The 19,707-nt window shown below is 42.5% G+C and overlaps 1 protein-coding gene and 1 long non-coding RNA gene across 2 annotated transcripts in view; one reads left to right on the top strand and one right to left on the bottom strand.

The window, feature by feature from the left end:
• LOC112952562 (calcium-activated potassium channel subunit beta-2) overlaps positions 1-19,707 on the bottom strand; it is a 44,606-nt gene that overhangs the window by 21,783 nt on the left and 3,116 nt on the right. The gene's annotated exons all lie outside the window — the stretch shown is intronic.
• The window catches only part of LOC112952563, a 28,658-nt gene continuing 24,295 nt past the window's right edge, over positions 15,345-19,707 (top strand). The window contains exon 1 of the long non-coding RNA XR_003250422.1: positions 15,345-15,399. This is a non-coding gene — a long non-coding RNA (uncharacterized LOC112952563). The remainder of the gene's footprint in view (positions 15,400-19,707) is intronic.

The raw sequence follows: 19,707 nt of genomic DNA, 5'->3' as shown, positions 1-19,707 counted from the left end.
ATCTAGAAATGTAAGCAATGGTAGAAGTGGTACAGATACCTCTTTTCCTCACATGGCAATGATCTATATTAATTACCAGTTTCGAGCAATGTCACTGCAGTGCTATTACTGTTGAGTAGTATTGAGTTTCTAAGGAGGTGAATGTCTTTTTCTCTCCCTAATCATGATTACTTGCATTAGTACCTGGGCTAAGCTTTCATTTAACCAAGATAAATGGATTTTTCCCAAACCAGAGAGTTAGCACTATGCATCACATTATTATTCTCATCTCAGATTTTTTGCCTTGTGTGCTATTTATTTGGCCACTAAACATGAAAAACAATAAGACAGGATAAGAAAGAGGAGCTGTGCAGAATCTCACATGGTTTAAAAATCGGAAAAAAAGAGACAAATATGTTTTTGACCTCTTACAGTATACAACTCTGTGCTAGCATTTTCCCTCCATCAACAGAACTTCAACACTATTTTCTTGTATAATTTCCCTCTCTTGAAATATGAGTGCCCACATCACATTTCTGCAGACACCACCAGCCTAGCCGACTAAAAATTTGTTGCCGTCTATTTGGAATTCTTATTTATCATTTAAGCTTATGTGCCAATACAGGAGGTTAACATTCAGAAGAGCAGATGGGGAATTAGAGGCAAAACTTCTGTCAGTGATAACAGGACTTCCATGCTTCATTTCCCCCAGGGCACAGTGAATATTTTCCTTTTAAGAAGCACTGAGCAAAACTGCCTCAAGGAACTGGTGGCAGCAAAACAGTGTGCAGTAGCAACATGCAGCAATTATATAGGATTCAGAAACAGATTTGCAGCTGCTGGTCTCTTTGGGGAAAGGTATTTTGTAGTAGCTCCTCGAAGATACCCATCTAGGTGCAGAAATCCAAGTGCAAAATGGCCAGCAAGAATATCTAGCAAAACCGCTGCAAAGTCTGACCCTGAGCAGCTTCTCCTGCGTAGATGGTTTCACCAACCACGTCACTGTCCGTGGCTTTTGATGCAAAAGGCAGAGAGCAAATTCAGAAGATACTCAGATGCCTCTGCCTGAGTGTCCCTCCCAGGTGTCCCACTCTTTGCTTTGCTGCTGGGGGGGCCTAAGGGCTCAGCAAAAGTGTCTTGGTGCTGGGTATTTGCAATTTTTTCTCTTTCTGACATTTTTATGAAAACTTTTCTTCCTATCTATATCTGACTTAAGAATCCACGAGCCGCAGTAATCACAGGAATTTCATTTAAATCAAAATGCAAAGAAGATGCGTTTTCTCATTGACCTTGAAATCTTAAAGGTCATCTCTGCTTCCCATGGGATACAGCTGGTGTTTAACTTGTTATAAAGCTGCTTTGCAGAAAAGCTCCACCACTTCTTACTTATGACCAAAGAAGCAGCTAAGGAAAGTGTAACTGGCAATGTTTCTCATACGTAGATAGACCAACCCAGTTCATAAATTGAGTGTATTTGAGTTTGAATAATTAGCACCCAAATAGTCTTTTTCTTTTCAAGACTGATAGAATCAATTGTCCGGCATCCAAGAAGCACCAGAAGATTAAATTAGTAATGAGATAGTGTTTTTCCCTATTCCTGCTACTTTGTGAAGACAAATAATTAATGCACCATTTTCTGCTCTTGCTGTGAGAACGGATTAACACTGTGTAGATTTTGCTTCGGGAGATTTTTTTTTTTGATGGGGGAGATATGGCTCCCTCCTCCCCTTACATCCACACTTATTTTCAGACTAAAAGATGCATCATTCTCTCCAAATTCTTACCCCTTCTTGTGTTTTTCTGTATTGTTCTATATTGTTTGCTATAAAAAAAAGACTAGGATTTCTGTAATGTGCTTCAGGATTTTGAATTTTCTCTACCACAAAGTGAGCATTCAGAGTTCCCGTGCTCATGTCAAGAATAAATGACTTTCTATGCTCTCTGTTCTGCCACGCTAGAGCAAGGCTGGAAATCCTGTTATTCATGCAACTACTTGTCCACAGACACAGCACTTCAAGCTCTTGCACATATATGCTCATAATTAGGCAAGGTACACCATAGAAAGGTAAAAGAACAGAATTATTTTAAAAAGTAAAAAAAAAATCCAATTTTGAAAAAAAAAGAAAAAGATTATATTAAAAAATTAAAAATATTTTTAAATATTCCAAGAAGCTAAAGAAGGAATAGGGCTAATGCAGGAAAAATACTCAAAATCTGGCTTTTGACCTTCCTGTCAACCAAAAAAAAAAAAAAAAAAAAAAAAGAGACTAGCAGTATTTGTAAGTGCTATCATAGCATAAAGATTTAAAAATCAATGGGAGACACTTTGCCCAATAGTTGCTTTTTGCTTTCTTTGTAGTATTTGCATTTATTTCTACCTCTTGCCACAATGGAAACTCAAGTCAAATACTCAATCAAAGTCAAGCATTTTATTGCCTTTCCATTTAAACTCCTGAGCTGGATACTTAAACTGTAGCACCAGCAGCCCTGTGAGCAGTGGATGTGTAAGTAATGGAAAATCAACTCTTGGTACTGTGTCCTGGAGAAGTTTTTCTTTTCCCTTTTGGTCTTTATCCCATCAGAGTGTTTGCTATCAGAACAAGCTGATGTCAAAAGTGCTCTGCTACCAGCAGTTTACAGCAATTGGAAAACGCTGCTCGAGTGCCACTGCCATGGGAGTGCTCCCCAGTCACACCAGTTTGCTGGTGTAAAGCCCTGGGCTAGCACAGGGAGCCGTGCTGTCATCACCTTTGCTAGCTGGGAGTGATAGTTGGCATCTGCTTGCTTGTGGACAGTGAAAAGCATTGCTTATTTAAAGCTCCCAGGCTGCACACAGCTGTCGACTTTAGGTTTGTTAATTTGCTAAAGCAAAATGTGAAGAAGACACCGCAGGTCTACATGAAGCACCCGAGTTATTGGTACTTATGCACCACCTTAGGGACATGAATTCTGTTTATTGCACAAATCTAGGCCTATAATTAATGGAAATAGTGGCATTATCTTGCCTTGCTTTCATTATTTCAGAGTAATGGCAATGGAAGATCTGACAGCATTATGAAATGTGCTTCTGGAAGAAGAGGAAAGAACCAGAGGACTTGCTCTGCTTTCCAGCATCCATTCTGATCTCCTCCTTTAATGTGTAAGGAGCACAGTTACCAGCAACGCCCTGCTGTGTGTAGCAGACCATCTCTCACACCCCAGTCATAGCTTCATTTTATCTTATTTATTTATTTTCAAAGTATCTGAGAGAGCTGATCTAAATTTCTCTAGCTGCCTGACTGAACTGAATGTTACAAAATGCATTTTAACACTTTTAGAAGCAGTCACGGTCAGCCTAAAGTCTGCTTAAACCTCAGCAGCTCCCTGACACTGACCCTGGCACCTTGCAATAAAAACTGGCTTCAGGGTTTACCTAACAAGCTGCAAATGACAAGAAGAGCCAAGTCTGCCCTAATGGGAGTTTTATGGGCATTTCCCCCTCTCTTAGGAGAAATAAACATATAAAGGCTTCAAACTACACTTTATTTATTTCCATGCTATAGCATGATATTATTCCCACAGAAGCACTGATGATGTTTTATGGCTGCAGAGAGGAGGAAGCCTAGGATACTTCATGAAGCAGAGCTGATGCATGAGCTGGTTTAGCCATGGCTGGTGACAACTGAAATATAGCACAGACTTCGATCTAGGTGTATTTTATTATCTTGACTACTTCAGTACCTGGGGGAAGGAAGGACCAGAGAGATGGTGGTGGGGCACGAAAGCTCTGTGGAGGCAACAGGCTTCACCTCTCCTTCTTTGAAGCTCCCTGGGGCTGTGTGAGGAGTGTGTTGGCATGGCTGTCCCTTCCAGGGAACAGGAACAAGGGTGCCCCGTGCCAGCCAACACTTGCCCTGTATTTCCATTGTAGTGGCACTGCTGAAGTAACCCATGAGCATTAGGCTGGGAACTAGCCAAGGACTAATTTCACCCTCCAAATGTGGACAAAATGCTGGTTGGAGAGTGATATGGAGCTCCTAAGGGCCGTTGAGGTCAAGTCCCTCATCTCCTAGTAGAGGTGCAGTCCAAGTGCATGGGGGATGAGTTGGTCCTCGCCTTGGTGGCAAGTTTGCCCACAGCCTGGGCAACATGGCCCTGTCTTGGAGAGAGGCATTGAAATGGAGCTTGTAGGGAAATAGATCATTGGAAAAGTATTCATCTTAATAGCTTTGTTACATGAAGTACATACTGACCAGTGAATTGCTCTGAGGAAGGCCCTTTATTGATACGATTCCCTAGCCAAGTGTAATGCAATTAAATGATTGGATTTCATTACATATATTGACATGGTGTCGGTGACTATTTCCATTCCCTCCCATTATTTCTATAAATAAAGTCATCCGTCATAATTAGAAAATATGAATGTGTTAAGACCTCCATTATTTCTTCCCCGTATTAATCTAAGAGCTGGGCAGATGTTTATGAATACCTTGTTACATTATGTTCATCAGCTGCTACCAAGAATAGAAAGGCTGAGACCTGATCTCACGCTGAAGGTTAAATAAGAGCAGATCTGGCTAAATCTAGACTTCTGATTAACTCCTCAACAGTATTTTTACTTTTTATCTAAATGCTCTTTAAACTTTTAACCTCTCTCTCTCTCTCTGGGGTGCTTTGGGCCACATACGAAATTCAGCTGCATTTTTTCCCTCCAGCTTCCTGCTCAGAAATGTTTTAGTTGCATCCTGAAATCCTTTTGATTTCAGTGGAGTTGGGCAGCATTATCTCAGCCCATGACCTGGGCTCTGCATATCCCTCTTTGAAGATCCTGAAGGAGCAGCAGTGGCAGCAGGAGACTCAGGATTCGTCCAGTCTGGTGCTGGACTTTTGCTAGGGGTGCTCAGAGGTGGCTGAGAGGCACAATTGATGCACATGGATCAGCACCAAGCCCTGTGGGGTGCTGTGACTGTTTTGCAGGACCTCAGCACCTTGCCCTGTGTCCTGTGGTTGGCATGTTATGAAGCTCAACTAACCTCTGTCCCAGACATTTCCGTCATCACCTTCACTGGATCTGGGGCCAAGAAGCTGCACAATTTAATTATGTTCTCTGTCAAAGTAAGTTTCTTTTCTTTTCTTTTCTTTTCTTTTCTTTTCTTTTCTTTTCTTTTCTTTTCTTTTCTTTTCTTTTCTTTTCTTTTCTTTTCTTTTCTTTTCTTTNTCTTTTCTTTTCTTTTCTTTTCTTTTCTTTTCTTTTCTTTTCTTTTCTTTTCTTTTCTTTTCTTTTCTTTTCTTTTCTTTTCTTTTCTTTTCTTTCTTTCTTTTTTTTCTGGATAACCTGCTGTCTCTTCCTGATCTTCCTTTCCTTTTCTATTTGTCTGCCTCTGTCTTCCCGGTCTCTCTATTCTCTGCCACATGGATTTTTACTCTTAGCACTTACAGATCCCCGGGTTGGATGCGGGTCAGTGCCTCTCTACCGAATCGGTGCTGCTGCATTGATTAGCACCACCAGATCAACTGTCCTGCGACCTTCACAGTCATTGCACATGCCTGGCTGGTGCTCGCACTGGGGCTGTATCAGGGCACTCATGAGGCTCAGGCTTGTGCTAAATTCCCACTCTCTCATGTTCCCTGTGTGCTCCGGCTGCCTATGGGGAAAGGAGATGGTGGATTTTTGGGATGAGTCAACTGAAGTACAGGCAATACAGATTCACAGCAAATATTCACAGAAGCAGTGTATAAGTTGCACGAGTGTTTTACTGCTTTGGGGCTGTAGTGAAGCCTATTTTCTTATTTAATGAAAAGTTTAAATCTTGCTGACTAAGCTTGGAGCTTCTCTGGAAGGACTTGGTCTCCCAGGCTAAAAACTGAAACAAATTCTCCAAGGTGATAATTTTTGTACCTTTTTTTTTTCTTCCAAGCTCTTAATGTTTCCAAATACACTAAAGTGGATGAAATGAAGTAGTCAGCTTTGTAACCTTTTTCCTCCCCAAACTTTTATGCTGATGTAGATTCTCACATGAAGCCAAGAAAAGCATGGTCACTTTTGCCTGGGATTTGCTTTGAAGGGTAAGGTGTAATGCAATGAGCTGGGTGAGGCAGCACTCATGGATACCAAATCTGAACCTGCTTTGATGTTTTTGCCTGGGCTGAGGAGTCAAATTGATGTGAGTTACGAGCCATCGAGGGCAGGAGCTGTGCCTTTGTTGTGGTGGACCCAGCCCCAAGTGCCCAGAGCTCCTGGTCTTCCTTGGGCTTTGAAGAGATGCTAGAATTTAAACAATATTTGGAAGGAAGGCTGCCAACACTACGACAGGAGACTGATGTGACCTTCAAATGTGCCTCTTTCTGGGGACTGGCCAGCAAGCCACTATTCAGGGAGCACCTTCCCAGGGCTAAAGTGACTCTGTGTATAGCACACAGTCCACATGCGAAATGGAGCATGGGTTGAATTTAGGTCACTTACACAGTCCTGTCTTGATGTTCTTTACAGTGACAAACAGAGTTTGTGCCATAACTTCTCCTGACCTTAGGAAAGGAGGGTGTAAAATAAGTAAACTTTACTCTTACCTGGCTTGATTTCAATAACAGTGCTCAGGCCTTTTTACTGATTCATTTTAGGAGCAAAAAAAACAAGTCCTGTTTTAATGTGTAATCCCCACACCTCTCTAAGCCCTGTCCGTCGTCTTTGAGATAAAGGCTGTTTGTCTATTCTCATCTGCCACTTCTGGAATAACTTATTTCTTGTGCTCTTCCCCTTTCTTGGAATTGCATTTGCAGAGATGCACGTAAACATCTATTCTTTGGGTTAACATTTCAATTAATTTTCAAACTGTACATTTCTATTTCCTGTGTTTTTATTTGTTTATTATTATTATTTATATTGAATCTTTTTTTTCTGAGTGCTTGCCCTGGTGCTGATAACTCTGCTTGGTGCTTATCTATATAAATAGATCAATAGCTTTTGGATTGCAGCCTTCTAAAGCAATAGGCTAAGAGGCTTGCTTCAAACTTGAAAGCTTCTGCATAGAATTTATTAATATAGCCAGCCATTACAAATGTATGATCCATAAAATGACTTTAATCCCCCTTAAAAATAAGTGGATTTTGTACCTTTTCTAGCATTTCTTTTTTTTTTTATTTTTCCCCTTTACAGAAATCTCAGTTCATAAGTGGAAAGGAGATTAACGATACCATGATGACATCCTCTCCAGGAGCTGGCAGGAGTGCCCCAATAGACAAGGAGTGTATGGAGCATCCCAGACCTCTCCAAGGGACTAATACTACCAACCTAATTTAGGAGGTGAGATAGGTTTGGGGTCTGCCTGGTGCTAGGAAGTGTCTCGAGGGTGCCTGCATATTGTTTATAGTCTGTTCTACAGTTTCTGCAGTGAGTTAGTAAAATACTGTGACTTTAGACCTTGTAGGAGCACACAAGCTTGACAGTTTGTGTCCTCGGAACCTACAGAAAGCATCAAGAACAGTACTACACTCAGCACAAATGGGAGATGCTCCTTTCTGTCTAAGTGTGGTAAAAATAACGCTTTTCTAAGCTGATATTGAATTATAAGTGGACACAAAAGCAAGATGTGTTTGTGACTTGATTTTCTTTCTAGGCTGCTCAGGGAAAGACTGCATTGACTTCTTCCAAGCCAAATCTGGCCTAAGTGAAGACCACTTAAACACTCGTTATGAAATTTCTATGTGAGGCCAGGAACATAGCAAGGTAATAGTGTAGCACCATGAGAAAAATTAAGAATGCGTTGGGCTTTATGAGAAAGAAACAGGGGATGAAGAAGTTATTGAAATGACTGGAATACATTGCCAGGACCTGAAAAAAATAAGATGACAGACCAGGAAAGCTTGGTGCACACAATTGCCTCATGTGAAATAAGGTGGCACAGCCACCTGCCCCATGTCTATTGAAGTCTGCCGAATTCCACATGGATTGTGGCCCTGTGCCTTTAGAAGCTGTAATGAAGCTGATCACTTCCAGCTGATTAGCACAATCAAGAGCTAGATGAAGCCCAATGGTCATTAGTGGAATGAGAGATACTATGATGGTCAAGCCGATGGGGTGACTGCTGTAGGAGGGGCAGCAGGTCTGCTATTGATGATTTGTGACTCCCTCAGCACATCTAGGATTTGTTACCATGGGTCCAGCTATTCATTATTTGGCATTTAGAAAGGTCTGATGTTCATCATCCACCCACCTGGGAATTTTGGGGTTCTTGCTCAAGGCACCCTAGAAGGGAATGGTTCTAGTCTAAACCCAGCAGTGCTCCCTGTGTTCTGCTTCAGAGCAGCACGCTGTGAGAATTTGCTTGTATTGTTGTCGAAATTAGCAATTGCTTTAATTGCCATGCCAAGTTTGAGTGGAATATTGTGTAGAAACAATAACGGCCCCTGACAAACCGCGGCCCGTCCAGCCTTTATTGAAGGTGATGAAATACTTCTATTTTACTTTGTGGACCCCGGCCCCAGCCTCAAAAGAGTACACTGCAGATTGAACTGCTTTTCCAGAAATCGTGTTAGATTTGCGGAGTTGGTATTAGATTTGCTCGGTGGTAGGAGAACATTGCCATTCTGTTAAATTACTTTTTTTTTCAGTTAATAATATATTCTTTTCTACAGGGATTTTTTTTTCTCCAGTTCTTTTTATCTGTTTGCCTTCTGCTGGCTAGAGAATTCATTGCTGCTTTTTGACTTGGACTATTACATACTGTTACCTTGCAGGATTAAAGAGCTCTCACTGGCTTCTCTGTATGTTAAACTTATTTTCTAGTCCCTTGGGCAGGGTATCCCTGATTTAATGGCAGAATAGGAACAATAAGAGCCTCATGAATTACTAGGAAGCCTAAATCAAAACAAGTTCTTGACTGCAAGCTTACTCAAGGCTAGGCTCAGCACTAACTCCAGGGAAAGCGATTTTTCTCTGAACTTTCCTCGTTGTAACGTACAGATAAACATTTGGTATGAGACAGGATCCTGAGGTCTGAACTGTATTATATTATCCGTATTATACGTTTCTGCATTATCCATTATATACTATCTGTAGTGTTTACTTCCATATTACCAACCGTGTGCTAAGTGCTTTGCAGAAATGCTGGAAGACAAAGTCCCTGAACTAAAAAGCTTAATACTCATATTTTATTCAAAATAAAAAAGATCAATTTCTGGAGTCTGCAAGACACTGGATTAATTTTCTTTTTCTCCTCATATTAGCATAGGGAAATACGGCTCCCTGAGGGGACCAAAGGGGACAGCTGTGGAGGCCTGGGAGCCACCGCTGCAGATACAAGGAGATGTTCAGCTTCCTCCTCTGGGGATGCACTTTCAGCATCAGCCTGGGCTCTCAAACCCACTTTTATCTCACTCTTCAGACGGGGAGCCCAGCTGGGACCAGGGAGGTCAGATACCACGGAGGGGAGCTCCCACCATCACCCACAGAAGTGAGACCCAGCCCTGCAGCTGGGCTGGGGGAACAAGGCGTTGGGTGATGGGGACGCAGCCTTTGGGTCTGCCCCCTCAAACGGCAGCCTTGGCTACTGGAGTCAAGAAAAGATCATTCTTTTTTGTTAGAAGTGAAGAGCGTATGACTCACAGTTTCCTCTTTCTGATTAGAGCGCACAGAGAGAAATGTTCCAATATTTTGTTAACTATGATTATTTGCCATTTCTCTATGCTGCACATCATGGCATAAAAGTGCTTTCAGGAAATTACTAAACAAAAATCCAATGAAAACTAAATGATAGCATGTAAAGAAATCACTGGAGTGCCTGAAGTGCACAAATGCTACTCCCATGTCAAGTGCACTTGAAGTTCAGTGCAAGTGGGACACTTTTGCTGTAATGAGCAATGGTAGCAGTGAAATGGAGCATGATGCTCAGAAAGTGAACAGTGTTCACTTTCCACTAATATGTTTTTGAGAGGTGGAAGGCAAGCCCACCGTTGTGCAGGGAAGGCTGAGAAGCCAATCTGACAACAGTCCGGAAGCCATAGGTTCCAGCTAGCTCAGAATTTTAATGTGTTTCCACATGAGTGATATTTACTTAGATATTGTAAGCACAGTACTAGAAAATTAGGACCAGCAAATGAGCAAATTAAATTGAAATTGGGCAAAGAGATTTGAAAGTAAACATAAATGTCTCAATGACATTTGATGGACTTTCCCCTGTAATGACTTTATTTTATTTTATTTTTTATTTCTTTGAAAAAGGCCTAGGAAGTCTCAGTTGATTTAAAACAGTTTCCATGACTGAGGCTAGAAATTTTGCCAGGAAATCTGCTGCTGTAAAAGACCAAAAACAACCACCAATATAGCAAAACATAGGTAGGTTGAAGGTGATACAATTTTGATTGAAAAGCCTCTCTTTTGCACAATACACCTCACAAGTAAAGTTTCTAAGCCACATCCCAGGCCAGAACCCCATGCCAAGATATTTAAGGCAAACCTCATTGAGCCACCCATCGTTCTTAAGAAAATGTCTGCAGCACAGCCAACCCAAACCTGTCTTTACATGATCAATTATTTCGGAAACCTAAGAAAGGCTCAGAGAAAGCAGCATGGATATATACCAGATATAAATAACCAATATTAGCTACACGGCAGGGAGGACACCCAAAAGCATCACAGAAAGGGGTCTGTATCTGCAGTGAGACCCCGGCGCACGTTAACTTGCCCAAGGAGCTGTGCACTGAGCCAGAGTCACTAAGTTAAAGCCACTTCCAAGCAGCGCAAGCTTTATTAATGCAGGAGGCAGGGTGCTGGGCAAGTCAGTCCCATGCTGGCACTGATACGAAGGAAATATTAGGCAGGAAAGCAAGCAGCAAAGGAATTAGGGAACGAAAACAGCAGGATGTGCGTAGCCCCCAAAATGTTCTCTGGATATTGCCTTTTCCCCCTGCAGACCTGGGATATTTGGCACTTTCTGAGACAGATGGGAAGCTGCATCACAGGGATATCGAAGCGAGGGAAGCAGAGGGGCAGGGCGGCGCGATAACTTACCACGATCCTACCTACTGAGTCAAAACCACACCCGAGGCTTCCCGCTCCCATCTGCAAGGTTAGATCCTGCTGACTACATCTACAAGGTCATTTTAAATGACCTTAATGAAAAAAAAAAATCTGGTATTCGTTTAAGAGATTTGAGTAATCTCTTTAAGCGAATTAATTAGTGCTGAAGTCCTAAGGAACAGTATTCTCTGGGCTATATCTGGAGCACAAGGATTTGAGGTCAAAGGTAGGTTGAAGGTTTTTAAAGGAAGTCTGAAAACAAATGTGATCCTTCTTAGAGCCAGTCTGGTTATGGAGAATGGGAGCATACAGCCTGAAAACTGTTTTGACTTGTTTTCTGGGAGAGAGTTTGGCTGCCGTAACAGCAAGCCATATTGTACTGTTGTCTTGATAATGTGATATGCAAGGCCTTGTTCCTAAAGGAACATCCTCTGAGTGACATAAACCTGCAATCGTTGTCCTAGTCGCCTATGAATGTCATCATGTTTTTCCAGTGTCACAATGGTCTTCCCAGTGGATGAGCATTGGGCCTGCAGTCGTTTAATGGGAGCTAATGTTTGGTCATGGAAGCAGATGGGAATATTTACCCAAACAAAACCAGGGATGCCCAAATATCAAGCCAAAATATCTTTAGTAAATCATAGTTCAGAAATTAGTCTTTTTTCCCCCTACAAAATAATTGTCAAGTTAATTAGGGAATATCAAGTCAAATGTTCATTTGAGGGTCTCAGGTTAAATTGTGGGAAGGGCTGGCAGAGGGAAAAATGGCTTTCAGTTTTTCATCCAAAGCCGCTCTGTGTCTTCAGAGGACTGGATATATCAGAATCAAATCATTTCTATGAGCTCCTGTCTGGGAATACATTGCTGACATCTCATAAGATTAGCCCTTCTGCTGCAGATTGATCCAAGAAAATAATAGATATTCCATGTAAACATTATTCCCATGAGACTTCCAACAGCCTAGCCCATGATATTGCTGTGCTATTAGCCCTTACACCCACTTCATCCCCAGAAACAATCCTCAAAAGACTAAGGAAATGCTATCCATGTTTAGAGAGGAAGAGCAGCATCCTGGCCTGCGGGGAGCATAGTGAGAATCTGCATCTCAGGCACCCTGCTGCCTCACAGCTGGCAGGAAAAGATAAATTTATTGCGTGTGAGGTTAACCAGATGGAATCTCATCCTGTTTACAGACAATATGGGACTATTACAGCCTCAATAGTAGCGGTTGGTTTGGGTGTTACTCATTTCCATTTCCATACTTTGGAGTGAGCTTGGGACATAAGTTGAATTCCTGAGACCAAATACACCAAACTTAACAGCACATAACACAGCAATTAGAGCTGGGAGTGGTATTATAGACCCTTCTCCTGATCAGAAGCAGCCAGTGAAATCACCAAGTCCAAAAAGCTGTTGCTATCCAAAGGACGAGATATCCAAGAGGGGACAGGGAAAATCGGGTGAGATGGAATAGTTGGGAGAGCTTCAGACAGAAAGAAGAAAATAAAGGTGAACTGTTCACCCTGAAGGTGCTGAGCGAAGTAGATGAGAGAACAAAAGTTGCGTGGCTCCAGATATGGTCTCATCTCACCTAGTGAAGCTTTATATGACATTTGCTATCCAAGAGTAGGAAACTTGTTGCCTTTGCATGTCAGGCAAATGTCAACAACAGCAATTTTACTGTAGAAGAAAGCAAACCTCCCAGAACGGGCAGTATTAACTCTCATACTTCCACACTCAATGAAAATTTACATGGGTATCTATTCATATTTTGAGACCCGTGGAAATAATTCCATAAATGTCAACTTATATGACCAAATGGATGCACCTAGCATAGCGTGGGGGCAATCAAGTTGGTAAGACCTATAAAATAGAAGGTATAAGAGGCATGGTGTGAGCTACAGAGATGATGAAGGGACTGAGGCATCTATCTTATGAGGAAAGGCTAAAAGAATTGGGCCTGTTTAGCCTAGAGAAGAGAAGATCTTATCAACAAGTACAAATATCGGAGGGGAGGATGTAAAGAGGATGGGGTCAAACTCTTCTTGGCGGTGGCCAGCAATAGGACAAGAGGTAATGGTTGCTGAAGGCCTGTCTCTAATGCAGGTCCTGGTATGTCCCCAGGGAAAGGAATGATGAGAGCTGCTGAAAGGCAGTTGGGCTGAAGGAAGCAGGCAGAAATACCACAGGCCCACAAGTGGGCCACCAAAACACAGCTTAAAGCCATTCAAAATTCAAACCCATACTTATCTGGGTACTTAAAACGCTCTGTGATAAGAAAGCTGTAAAAGAAAGCAGCCATCTGCCTCAGAAAGCCACCCTTGAGTAATTAGCTGTGTTGCTCACCACGGTGCTGATCTGCTGGGAGCAAATGGAGAAACAAAATGATCTGAGCCCAAGCACCAAAGCTTGGGCTGCTCTCAGGCTGCCAGGCTGGAGCTCAGCCCAGCAGATGCTCCCACCAGGATTTACATTTGCAGAACAAAACCCTCCTCACAAAGCTCCCCCGGGTGTCCCAAAGGAGATGGCAACCAAAGATCAGAGCACTGAAGATGCCCCCGCAGCCCATCTGCTCTCAAGGGCTCACGCTGAGTGGCAGCTCGTGGCCGTGGCACTCACTGAGGGGACCTCACACTCACCTTTTCCCGGCGCTTACAAAACCATTTGACAGTAAAACAGAAATCTAGCAGCCCCGCTCCCCGGTGTGGGAAAACTAAAGGAGCCCCCAGAGGGAGGTATGGGGGAGGAAAGATGCCTGCTGCATTTCCAGCTTTTGTGGTGATTTAGAGAGGCAGACATGGGAAATGAGTCCCATTACTTAAGCCCTTAACCCTTAGGTGCTTTCTTCTCCTGATTGCAGATTAAAAATCTCCAAGTTTGAATGTGCTGAGCAAATACATTAGGGGACAGTGTGCAGTAAGCCTCGAAGCTCATTTCTTCAGTTCAGTACATCTTTCCTTGACAGCATTTTGTGTCAGTGGAAACTCCACCAGCTCCAAGGAATTTGTCCCAGGGCCAAGGCGAACAAGTGTCATCCAAGCTAAGGGGCTGATGAGGTTTTCAAAGCAAAATACTGGGGTAAGGGCATGAGACACTGGCTGCTAGTGCCCAGCCCAAGAGAAGGAGCAGAATCAGGCCTGGTCCGGACCCATGACTGTGATCCATCAGAAGAGCTCCTGGCCAGGCTGGAGGCCTACACGGCTCTGTGAGTTATGCTATGGATGACTCTTCAAACAGAACCTTATGTGCAAATAGAGAATATCTATCAGGATTAATGAGGACCTTCTCATGGGTCTGAGATGCCCATATTTATATTAGCCTAAAATATCTGGTCCTGTATCAAACTCATTACCATTTGCAGAAAAAAACTCAACAAAACAGACCAAAGCAAACAAAAGGAAACAGCTACATCTTTAGTGTTTTTTTTTTCAGAAAAATAAGGTGTAGGATGATGTAGGAGCACTACATAATTTACTGGTGGAGAATATATGTAACTATCTTATGGCTATCACATTTGTATGCTATTGCCTTTCTGTATGTAATATATAGCTGTTTTGTTAAAAGTATAAAAGCTTTGTTTTTGACCATCGTGGCAGGGAGGTGGGCTGTTTTTTTTTTTTTTATTTGAGTGGAAAGAAATACTTGTTAATACAAAGCATGTTATTACTACTAATCATATTAATATAGTTCTCCTGTTACTAGTGTTCTGTGTTATCATATAGCACTAATAACATGTATTTTAGCATATGCCCAAATATGTGTGATTAATACATTTCTTAGCAAGTTTTTCATGATCACTATCCAACCATGACTCACTCTGTGCTTTGAGAACCTAAGCCTAAGTAACCCAGATGTGGTGAACGTATAGATTTCAAGGAGGCAGTTTCCTTAGCAACAGGAGCCATATGAAAACATCCAAAACATCTTCTGCCTCCTGCTCACTGCCCCTTGTAGCTGTGGTTAAAGAACTGGATGTTAAATGTCTTGCCTGAAGTTCAGAGGTATAAGGGATGTATGGCAAAGCAGAATTAGCCCTGTTTGTTTGCAAATAAGATAACTTTTGTAACCTTCTTGGCACCAGATTTAATAGCACTCTTTCTATTACCTCCTGAACAATATATATTACTCCTGAACAATATCTAGGCACATAAATGAATAAAGGGACCAATGCCAAGCTCTTCAGCTGATATTAATTGTAATCAGTGATCTACTGAAGTTAAGGAAATTTAGGTCAATCAGCCCAGGATGTGCTTGCTGGTCCTTGGTTCCAGGTGCTTCTAATCCAGGCAAGATTAAGAGCAGATAAAGAGTCCACCCAGCAGCACAGCTTCTTGCTGATGGACTGGGATAGTTCTGGAGAGTTTCTTGATGTTATATTTTGAAGGATGTTTCTTCTAATGCCCTGGAAGAATGAGAAGTTCTTTGATGTGAGTAAAGCTCTTTGCAAATGCCTGGGAAAGTACCATGTGTTTATTGAAGTTATGAGATATTTTTAGGTAACTTTGTCTAGTGGTATTACAGCTTTCTAAGGTAGGCATGTTGTGTTTTGTTTTTCTTTCTGTTACTCTAAAGATCAATAAGATTGAATATATATACTTTCCATTTTGTGTAGGTGTGCAATCATGGAAAAACTGTGCAGGAAAGGATTTATGGATTTATGCCTACCAGTTAGAGAAGAGTAGGTTAGGGGATTCAGAGTTTTAGTTTAGCTGCTGAGCCTTGCTAAATACAGCCTGTGCTGCTGGTATTATGTGTGTTATCTCTGGTGCAGCCAAGTTGTTTCTGAAGTATTGTGCAAGGTGAAACAGAGCCAGCTTTATTGGCAGCAATGACAGAATGATAATGTTTAGGCTAAAATGAGTCAATGTTTGGAAGATTCCACTGTTAGTGGGAAGACCTTGCCTGGGGGAAGTCTGAACAGTGCTGGCTATAAGAGCAATCCATACTAAGGAATGGAGAGCAAGGCAGAGGGAAATAGGGAGTAGTTCAGTAGCGTAAGGCAGGAGAGCCAGGATTATCACTAGCACATCTGTGGGCAGTGTGGGTGCCTGCAGTGCCCTGGGAAAGTGACCACAACATCTGGGTGGCTTGGGGGAGAGCTAAGGTATAACTAGGAGGTGAGGGATGTGGGTAAGCAGTGATATGAAGTAGATTAGAGCTGCAGAAGGTGCAGGTTTAGTTGCAGTGTTGTGTAGGGGACAAGCATTGGTAGTGACAACAGTAGTAGGAGAGAAGATGACTAAGGTATAAAAGCAGCTTTTAGTGTGAGGGAGGAGGAAGGAAGGGTGTTTTTTGAGCTTTATGAAACAATGGAGACCTGACCTAAGAAAACCTTGTTTAAAATAGTTTGTAATTTTGTAGCAGTCTCAATTTAAAGTAGTCTTGGTGATTCTGTCCGAGGCCCTGTAGAGCTTCTCCAAGGTCAGCAAGAGGCTGCCTGACCTGCTTGTCCTGTGTTGCTAGTCCATGCCCTAGCTGTGTGTTATGCTGACAATTGTCTTACAAAACTGACAGCTGTAGTAAATGATTGTTCATATTTCTGTAGCATCTTGTGTTGCAGGCCACCTAACAGCATGCCATTTCCAGGGCTTTTGAGGGCTGGGTTGTTGCCAGCTAGGGTATTGTGAAGGAACAGAGTTTTGGCCATAAGCAACTGGGACCTCCTAATCTTTAATATTTATCATTAGCAGGTAGTGTTTGGGGACTAGCTCTACCTTCTTTCTCTCTTCCCTGTGATGAACAACCTTTTCTTATGGCAAATGCTGTATTGACAGAGTTGCCTGAAGGTCCTTTAAGGCTGTTAACTGCCCAACCTGAACAGCTGGTCTCAGCTTGATGCTCAAACTACAAAGCCATCTCCTCTGCTGACATAAGTGTATGTTCTCATCAGCTTTATTGAATTGCAGCAGCTGTCTATAGTGGTAGATAGCAGATATAATGACATATTGCTGGATGAGTTCTGAGCCAGACCATAGCAATAGCTTATTAAATATAACCCTGAAGGAGCCAATTTTGCTAGTTTTAGAGAGATTATTAACCACTGAGAAATAAATTGAAGGTTTTTTTCCTATTGCTAGTCCACTGAACAGGTCATGACTTCTTTTGTTATTTTGGGCTGATTCTATTGCTGACCATTGTATTCAATATATGAACTAAAATTTCAGCCTTTGGATCTGTAGTCATTAACCATAGTGAAAATAATTGGCTCATTTGTCTTGCACGGTGAATTTGCATGTGAAAGATGCAGACAATTTGATTGACTTATGACTGTGGCCTGATGGTTGTCAGGTATCTACAAAACCCACTGCTGTGAAATGATTATTTGGTTTTGTGAGGTGTGACAGGTCCCTCCTATAGATGCTGGATGTCTTGGTAGGAGGAATGTTTCCAAATAGTCTTTACTTTTCTGTAATAAACCTTGATAGAATTTGCTGCTTTTCCTGTTTTGAAAATCTAGGTGCATGAGTAAAAGGGAAACAGAGATGCTTTGCAGTGGATTCTGGCTAAGGTCTTCTATTACTTCTGTGTCTTATTTTCCATGACTCCTCTGAGACAATCACTTACTGATCTCTGACTTGGCCTTAAACTAAACGTTCATGATTCAGTTTGCAAAGTGTGAGGATGGGACCTGAAGTTTTGGAGAGCATCTTGCATGGGCAGAGCAGTGCAAGCAGGCACTTGCAGAGGGAGTGACTACACTTAAAGGCCCACACTAAAGGATTTAAAGTATTTATAGATGTTGACATCTGAGTGGAGCTGGAACAAGTTGTGAGTTTATGCAATTAAAGCAAAGATATGCAGTTTTGGAGGCCTGAGTACTTGCAGCATGTGATGGCTGGTTTGTCAATACCCTTAGCTGCTAGATGGTCATCTATTTAAGTCTGAGTGCTGCTCCAAGAAGGCAGTGAGTTCCCATTTCAGGCCATGTAACCGCAGGCTCAGACCCTCAGGAGTGCTTGCTGTTTAAGTAGCACCTGCTCTTGCACTTTGCTGCTGTTGCAACCCCCCAATTCAAATATAAGCAATCAATTCCGAAAATACAGGAGTGCAGCTTTAGTTAAGTCAGGAGTGGATGTGTACTTTGAAGAAAATCCCTAAAGAAACAATTTAAAGGTATAATTGCAAAGGGCTGGCACAACAAGGGGGTGCTTTCCCCTGAGTGAAATGGAAAACAGAGGGCCAAAGCTCCAGCTTCTGCTCTTAGCCCTTCCATCAGTGTTTGGAGGTGGACAACCTTCCTTCCCCTTCACCTCCTGTAGAAAACACAGGGCAGCACTGATAACAGGAGTGTCTTAAGGCTTGAAAACTGTATGGTGATGGAAAGGCTTGAAAGCATAGAGGCATGAAATGATTAATTTACAGTCATCTGAGAGCATGTATTACTTTGCTTTTGGTGTTGAATCTGTTACTTAACATAGGGGGAAGTTAATAACATGCATCAAGGCTATATCTTAATGGTTAAAAGGGTCTGTTTTATCTGCAGCCAGTGGGAAGTGTAATCAAGTAGTGCAGCTTCTCTACCAGTCAGGAAAAAAATGGTATTAAATGGTTTTAAGAATTTGGCTGGAGGCTTCTAAGTGTAGAAGCAGATCGTTGCTCAGATCAGCATGCTGCCTTCAGCCCCTGGCTGAGAGAGCTGGTGTGAGGGCCGTGCAGAGGAGCCCACTACACTGGTGACATGCAGAGGTGGCCTGAAAAAGGAGACCGAGGCTAATGACTTTGTTGCATGTTACTTAGCTGTCCTGAGGCCAAGCAACCAGGGAGAGAGCAAAAGGATGGGTAGGTAGGGATAGTTAATGATGACAGCGAATCCTGGGGATGCAGGAGGATGAGTATGAGCAGAAGGGGACAGCAGTGAAGGGCCTGGTAAGGGTGAGGGGAGGAAAATGCCCATTCCCCTTTCACTGAGGACTCCTTGCTGACTGCAAATCCATCCAGGAGGTACCTTGGCCTCCTTGTAGAGACCTGCTAATGGCTGGGAGGGAGCCTGCTGTGCCGAGACCCTGCAGCCCGGCAGCAGCAGCGGGGTGCTCTCCGTTACACTCCCTCTCCATTCAAACTACCAGTGCTTGTCAAAGCTGTGCTGCTTTCCTCTGAGCTAATTAAGCTGTATACCAGTGGAGACAGGCTTTAAAGGAGAAAAATGCAACCATGAGAATGTGGGTAGAATATGGAAAGGCTTAAGCTGTTTCTGAGTTTTCTACATTCCTGCTTCTCCCTACAGGGCAGGTTGCATCCTCCCATTAGGTATTATACACCTGAAACTGAGTTAATTAGGAAGGGTAACAGTTTTTCAGTTTGCCAAATGTCTGGGGTGGAGGGATATTGTTTAATTCAAATGCTCCCAGTATGAGTTAATTGTGGAGAAAACTGTTCATTTTCAAACATTTAAAGGCAATTTAAAATCTCCACTGATATCAAGAGCATAAAATCTCAGTCTGCTGGACATGCACCAGTTAGCAAGACCACCTTATCCCCAAGTGTTGCAGCTGGCCTTTTGTAATATATATATATATAGGCATGGCTCTGCTGAGCAAATGGATGGTACAGGAGGGATGTGGAGTGGGGTTTTGGTCCATCTTCCCTCTTGCCTGGCCCCGCTACCTTGAACGGGAGTGGTGAGCAGAGTGCTGAGTGAATAGACTTGATTTGGACCCAGTTCCGTCATGGCCTTACAGATGGGTAGTTCTGTACTGAAGTAGAAGTTTTAATTACATGAGACATTTGGTCACTGA

This window comes from Nothoprocta perdicaria, unplaced genomic scaffold (genome assembly GCF_003342845.1).
Source record: "Nothoprocta perdicaria isolate Ctin4 unplaced genomic scaffold, notPer1 scaffold_4, whole genome shotgun sequence".
Taxonomy (NCBI): domain Eukaryota; kingdom Metazoa; phylum Chordata; class Aves; order Tinamiformes; family Tinamidae; genus Nothoprocta; species Nothoprocta perdicaria.
This window is presented reverse-complemented; position numbering and strand designations above follow the sequence as displayed.